The 6,136-nt window shown below is 34.6% G+C and overlaps 1 non-coding gene across 1 annotated transcript; it reads left to right on the top strand.

Moving 5' to 3' along the window:
- The first annotated feature begins 1,788 nt into the window (after nt 1-1,788).
- TRNAG-GCC lies at nt 1,789-1,861 on the top strand. The gene has a single exon. It is a non-coding gene; the product is annotated as a tRNA-Gly (tRNA).
- The last annotated feature ends 4,275 nt before the right edge of the window (nt 1,862-6,136 follow it).

Raw genomic sequence — 6,136 nt, 5'->3', positions numbered from 1 at the left:
CAAACCAGTAAGTTTATCAGCTGGTAAGTCAAAGATGGAAGAAAAAATGTCTTCTGAGAATTTAAAACACAGGCCTGAAACTCATGTGAGCTTTGGGTTTTAATTTAAACTACCTGCATGACCAGGAAAACTATACTGAGGCTCTCAGAAAAAGAAAAGGTAAAACCACATTGAAGGGCTGCTCCCTCAACACAGACTAAGAAACTTCTTAAAGCCCAATTAAGGAAGATATGTGAAACCCACAAGAATAAATGATCTACCATGAGTGGGGGTCAGTGGACACAATCACCAGCAAGATTAGAATCCTGAGAATCACTGAGCTGGGGGATAATAGATTTGAGAACATTACCCAATATTAAGGAAAAATAGAGATGGAAAATATGACTGAATATAGAATGAAAGGTCCAGCCTAAGAAGAGTTCCAGAAGGAAAATAGAATGGGAGAAAGGAAATATTCTAGTACACAATGGCTGGGAATTTTCCAGGACTGATGAAAGATTTAAAAACAAGTGTTGAACAAAATAAATACAATTAAATATATATTCAGACACATTATAATCAAACTGCAAAACACCCAAAAGAAAGAGAAAAATCTTAAAACTACCAGAGAGGAAAGATAGATTACCTTCAAAGGAACAATGAGATTGATAGCAGACTTTTAAATTACAAAATTTAGGCCAGAACACAGGTAAAGAGTATCTTCAAAATTCTGAAGGAAAATAACTGTCAACCTAGATTTCTAAGCCCAGCTAAATTATTGTTCAAGAGTGAGGGCAATGAAAACATTTCCAGAAATGAACTGAGAGAATCAAGAACTCATAAACTGTTGCTGAAAGTAATACTTAAAGTATGCAATTCAGAAAGGAAGTGCTGATGTGGAAAAAGGAATGGTGAGCAAAGCATTAGTAGACATGTGGGTAGATCTAAATAAGCATTGGCTGTAAAAAGAAAATAATGAGGATGATGGATAATTTGGGGTATGAAAACAAAATTGGAGAGGTACGCTTTAGTTAAAACTTTCTATGTCCTTAAATTTTCTTAAAGGTGGGTAGAGAAAAGGCAGAGAAATACCCAGCAGGTAAAGGAACATTTACCTTTAAAAGGTGGGTACAACTATTGAGAAACTTTAAACATTTGAAGTTTTAAAAAATGTATATATAACTTTCCAATCAGTAAAAGGAAAAAAAGATTTTGAAAACTAATAGAAAAAAAGTAAGAAAGGAGAAAAAAAGCATAGAATAAAGCAGAATAAGACAGAAATCCCATGATAAGGTGATATAAATAAATCATTAATAAATCAAGTGTATCATTAATCAAAATAAATGTAACTGGACTAAAACATGTGACTTTAAAGACAGAATCTTTGTTGCATTTAAAAATCCAAGGGCTTCCCTGGTGGCTCAGTGGTAAAGAAACTGCCTGCCAATGCAGGAGACACAGGTTCAATCTCTGGTCTGGGAAGATCCCACATGCCATGGAGCAACTAAGCCCATGCACCGCAGCTATTGAGCCTGAACAACTACTGAAGCCTGTGTGCCCTAAAGCCTGTGCTCCTCAACAAGAGAAACCACTGCAGTGAGAAGCCCGTGTACCACAACTAGAGAGTAGCAACCCCCCTCCCATCACCACTAGAGAAAAGCCTGCACCACAAAGACGACCCAGCACAGCCAAAAATAAATAAATGAAATTATTAAAAATGAAGAAAATCGTATAAAATATAAGAGAAATGCTAAAATGTGGGGGATTTAAATAATTATTAAAAATTGTAAAAATCCAAAATTTGGGACTTCCCTTGTTGTCCAGTGGTTAAGATTTTGTGCTGCCAATGCAAAGGGCCCAGGTTTGATCCCTGGCTGGGGAACTAAGATCCTGCATGCTACACAGCACAGCCTCAACCCCCATCCCCAAATCCAAAATTTATATAAATTCTGTTTATAAACATCATATCTAAAACATACAGGCAAGGAAGGTGATGGGAAAAGATATGCCAGGAAAATAGTAAAAAGTTTATGTAGCTATGTTAATGTTAATCAAAAAATATTTAAAGCAAAAAATATTATTAGAGATAGAGAGTGTCACAGAATATTGATGAAAGGAATAATCCACAGGAAGACAGAACAAATTTAAGTCTGTCTGCACCTAAATATATTGTCTTAAGATATATAAAGCAAAAATTGACAGAATTACAAGGAGATACGACCAAATCTATCATCACTGGTAAAGTTTAATACACATCTTCATGTTGATACAGAAAGCAGGCCAAAAATTAACAAGAATGTGTAAGATTGGAACAACACTGTTTTAAAATATTTAAGTTGAAACACAACATTATAAATAAACTATACTTCCATAAAATTAAAATATTAAAAAACCTTGAATTTATATATATGTATAGAATTCTGTACCCAATAATTATAGAATACTCATTATTTAATATTCATTCTTTAAAAATACACATGGATCATTTTTCACACTCTTTTATTTTTATTTTTTTATCACACTCTTTTATAACAATGCAACACAACTGGAATTCCTAGAAACAGATGATAAAAAAGACTGCAGTTGGAAATGAAAAGAAAGTAGGTTATAAAACCAGTTTGTGTGTTATCTTCCTATTTGCAGAAAAATAACATTTATATTATGCATTAGAAAAAAGGGTTAGAAAGAAGCATTAAAAATGGTTAAGAGTGGTTATTTATGGTTTGCTTGCTTACAGGTGATTTTAATTTTTGCTTTATTTTTCCTTTATTTCTTTTTTTCTTTTTCTAAAAGAAAAATAAAACTTTCCGGCTGTGCCCCCTGTCCCAGGACGAAGGGCTCTCTGCACCAGACCTTGGTCTCAACACGTGGTGGGAAATTTTTGCTTTATTTTTGAAGAGCTTTTCTGTTTTGTTAAAGTTTCCTGCTTGGACTGTGTAAGCATGCAGTTTTTTTTCTAATTACAAAAAAATCAAGAATGAATTTTACTTAGGATGAAGTGTAGAATAACTTATCTGGGCTATAGTCTCCTAGGTGGTCTCCCCATTTCCATTCTTGCCTCCAAATACATCTTCTTCTCCAAAACACTTAGAATAAATTCAAATTCCTAACCTTAGCCTGTAAAGTTTACTTGACATTGCTCCAGCCTGCATTTCCAACCTTACCGCCAGTCATTGCCAGGTTCATTCTACTCCAGCTGCACTGACTTTCATTTCCTTGAACTCTGTGCTCCAGGTTGTTTCCATTCTGGGTCTTCACATTTGCTATTCCTAGCATCTAGAAGCCCTATTACCTTCCTTCCCTCAACATTCTCTTTGCGTGGTTAAATCCTAGGTATTCTCCAAGTTTCAGTTGAGTATCAAATTCTTTGGGAAGCCTTTTCTGCTCTCCTTTCCCAGACTAGGTTTGGTTTTTCTGATATTCTCAAAAGCACCCTTTCTTTTCTTTCATACTAATAATAAACTTGAAAACATGTGTTTATGTGTTTACTTGGTTATTGTTGGGTCTCCCTTGCTAAACAACTTGCTCCATGAGGACAATGACCACATCTAGTTTGCTCATTGCTATATGCCTAGCATCTAACATAGTGCCCAGCATGTGATAAATACTAAGTAAATATCTGTTGAAAGAATGAATTAATGAGTGCATGAATGAATGAATCTGTACAAAGTAGACCAGAAATTATAAAATCAAAAAGGGAGGTAAAGTTCATGAAGGAGAAGGTTAATAACATGCCACAATCCTGGCTTTAACTTCCAGTTCTCTGGATCATGGCTGAGAGGTATTGAAAAATTCCAAGAAGATAAATTTCCTTTTGTATTCTCTTTATCTACATTTGCTTTAGTGGAGGATTCCTCTTTAAAGGAGAAAAGTCCTGTGAATTAGTTTAAAAACAAACAACAATGATAACGAAGTTGTTACCTCTGAGGCCAAAGACAGTGAAGTAGGATGATTCGTGGATGGGTATAAATTACTGGATCACGTTTCATTGTCTTGAAGCTCTGTTTCATTATAAAACTGATACAGTATCACATAACCAAAGCCTGATTCAAGTTGACCTGGATATGCTCTATCTTCTCTTCCAGGGACAACTTGTACACATTGTCAGTTTGAATAATAATGGTCTTTGTAATTAGGGCCAGTACACAGGGAAAAAAAGATACAATTTCCACTGTCTCACTGTTGCTCTCTAGAGAAGAAAAATACTGGTTACTGCTTAGGCTTATTCCAGAGTTTCAAGTTTGGGGTGTAATCTTAAATTCTTAAAATACAGCTTTTTAAAAAGATCTTATGAAAGCAAAGTAGGACACTCTTGATTCTGTAACATCATGGACTTAAATTCACAGACACTAATTTCCTTTCAGTTAATACCACCCTCAACTCCTGCCTCCACAGAAGAAAGTCATGGTGGAATTTCAAAGTCAAATTCTCTGCAAGAACTTAGTGTTTTAACACAACCACTTTTCCCAAAATCTCAGTCTTTTCCTTCTACTTGATCTAGTCACAAACTAGATGCTTAGTAGTTGTCTGTATAATTAAGCTTAGAAAATATCTGCTTGAGTATTTAGTCCCATAATAGCTCACATCTTTCCATTATCTCTTTTCAAAACTTACCCCCAGGTAACTCCAGATTTCTGCAATGATGTGTGAGACCAAGTCACACAAGTTTTAAAATATGATTTATTCATAAATAATTCTAAAATACACTTATGCAATATAGTACAGAAGAGGCAGGTACATTGACATAATTCATAAAATAAGTATGTCCAATTATGAATAAATATAGGAAATGAGAGAGAAGAGTATTTGTAAATGAGCCACACTTTTCTTTGTAGTCAAGTGTCAGGGATTCAACTACTAAATATAAACACAGTACTCAAAAAGGCATTGTTAATAATTATTAGTGCACAAAAGGAAAATATTTTTAACCTAAATAAGATCCAAACACTGAGAACAAGACTGAGGAAGCCGAATAACACTGTGTGTTCAAGAGTATTTCTTATTCAAGTAAAACAGGTTGTTAGTATGGTGCATCAAACTATTTATGTGTTAGTCATGACTCTTTGCAACCCCATGGACTGCAGCCCACCAGGCTCCTCGTCCATGAGATTTTCCAGGCAAGGATACTGGAGTGCGTTGTCATTTCCTTCTCCAGGGGATCTTCCCAACCCAGGGATCCAACCCGGGTCTCCTGCACTGCAGGCAGATTCTTTACCAACTGAGCTACAAGGGAAGCCTTGTATATTTATAATCCTGTTATTTGTATATTCCTGAACAATAGTGAGAGCCTAAATAGAGAATACTAGAAATCCTTTGATTAAATCAAAAAGTAAACCACTTAAACTTTTCTGGTGATAATAATGACCAATTCCTATGTTACTGATTGTATCATGCTATAATCAAATGGCTTAAGGCCTTTGGACTATTGAAGTAAGTGGACCAACCATTTCAAGGTCATATTTCAGTTATTTAATTGACATGTAGCAATCTAATTGGTTAACCTGTAAAATACATCCAGCTATCACTATAAAAATGGGATAGCTTATTAGTATGAGAAAACAGTATTTCCTACTAGATTAATAGAAATGACTGTAAATGATCAGAATAGCACTAGAATTGAATATAAGCCCATTTTGAAATATGCCAGAATAGGTTAGTAGAAGGAAAGAAATCTTAAAAATTAGGGCAGAAATAAATACAAAAGAAACAAGAGACAATAGCAAAAATCAACAAAGCTAAAAGCTGATTTTTTGAAAAGGTAAAAAAACAATTGACAAACCGTTAGCAAGATTCATCAAGAAACAAAGGGAGAAGAACCAAATTAACAAAATTAGAAATGAAAATGGAGAGATCACAACAGACAACACTGAAATACAAAGGATCATAAGAGACTACTACCAGCAGCTCTATGCCAATAAAATGGACAACTTGGAAGAAATGGACAAATTCTTAGAAAAGTATAACTTTACAAAACTGAACCAGGAAGAAATAAAAGATCTTAACAGACCCATCACAAGCATGGAAATCAAAACTGTAATCAGAAATCTTTCAGCAAACAAAAGCCCAGGACTAGATGGCTTCACAGATGAATTCTACCAAAAATTTAGAGAAGAGCTAGCACCTATCTCACTCAAACTCTTCCAAAAATTGCAGAAGA

The sequence above is a fragment of the Cervus elaphus genome, chromosome X (assembly GCF_910594005.1).
Source record: "Cervus elaphus chromosome X, mCerEla1.1, whole genome shotgun sequence".
NCBI classification, from domain to species: domain Eukaryota; kingdom Metazoa; phylum Chordata; class Mammalia; order Artiodactyla; family Cervidae; genus Cervus; species Cervus elaphus.
The sequence above is the reverse complement of the archived record's forward strand: the minus strand, read 5'-3'. Positions and strand labels throughout refer to the sequence as shown.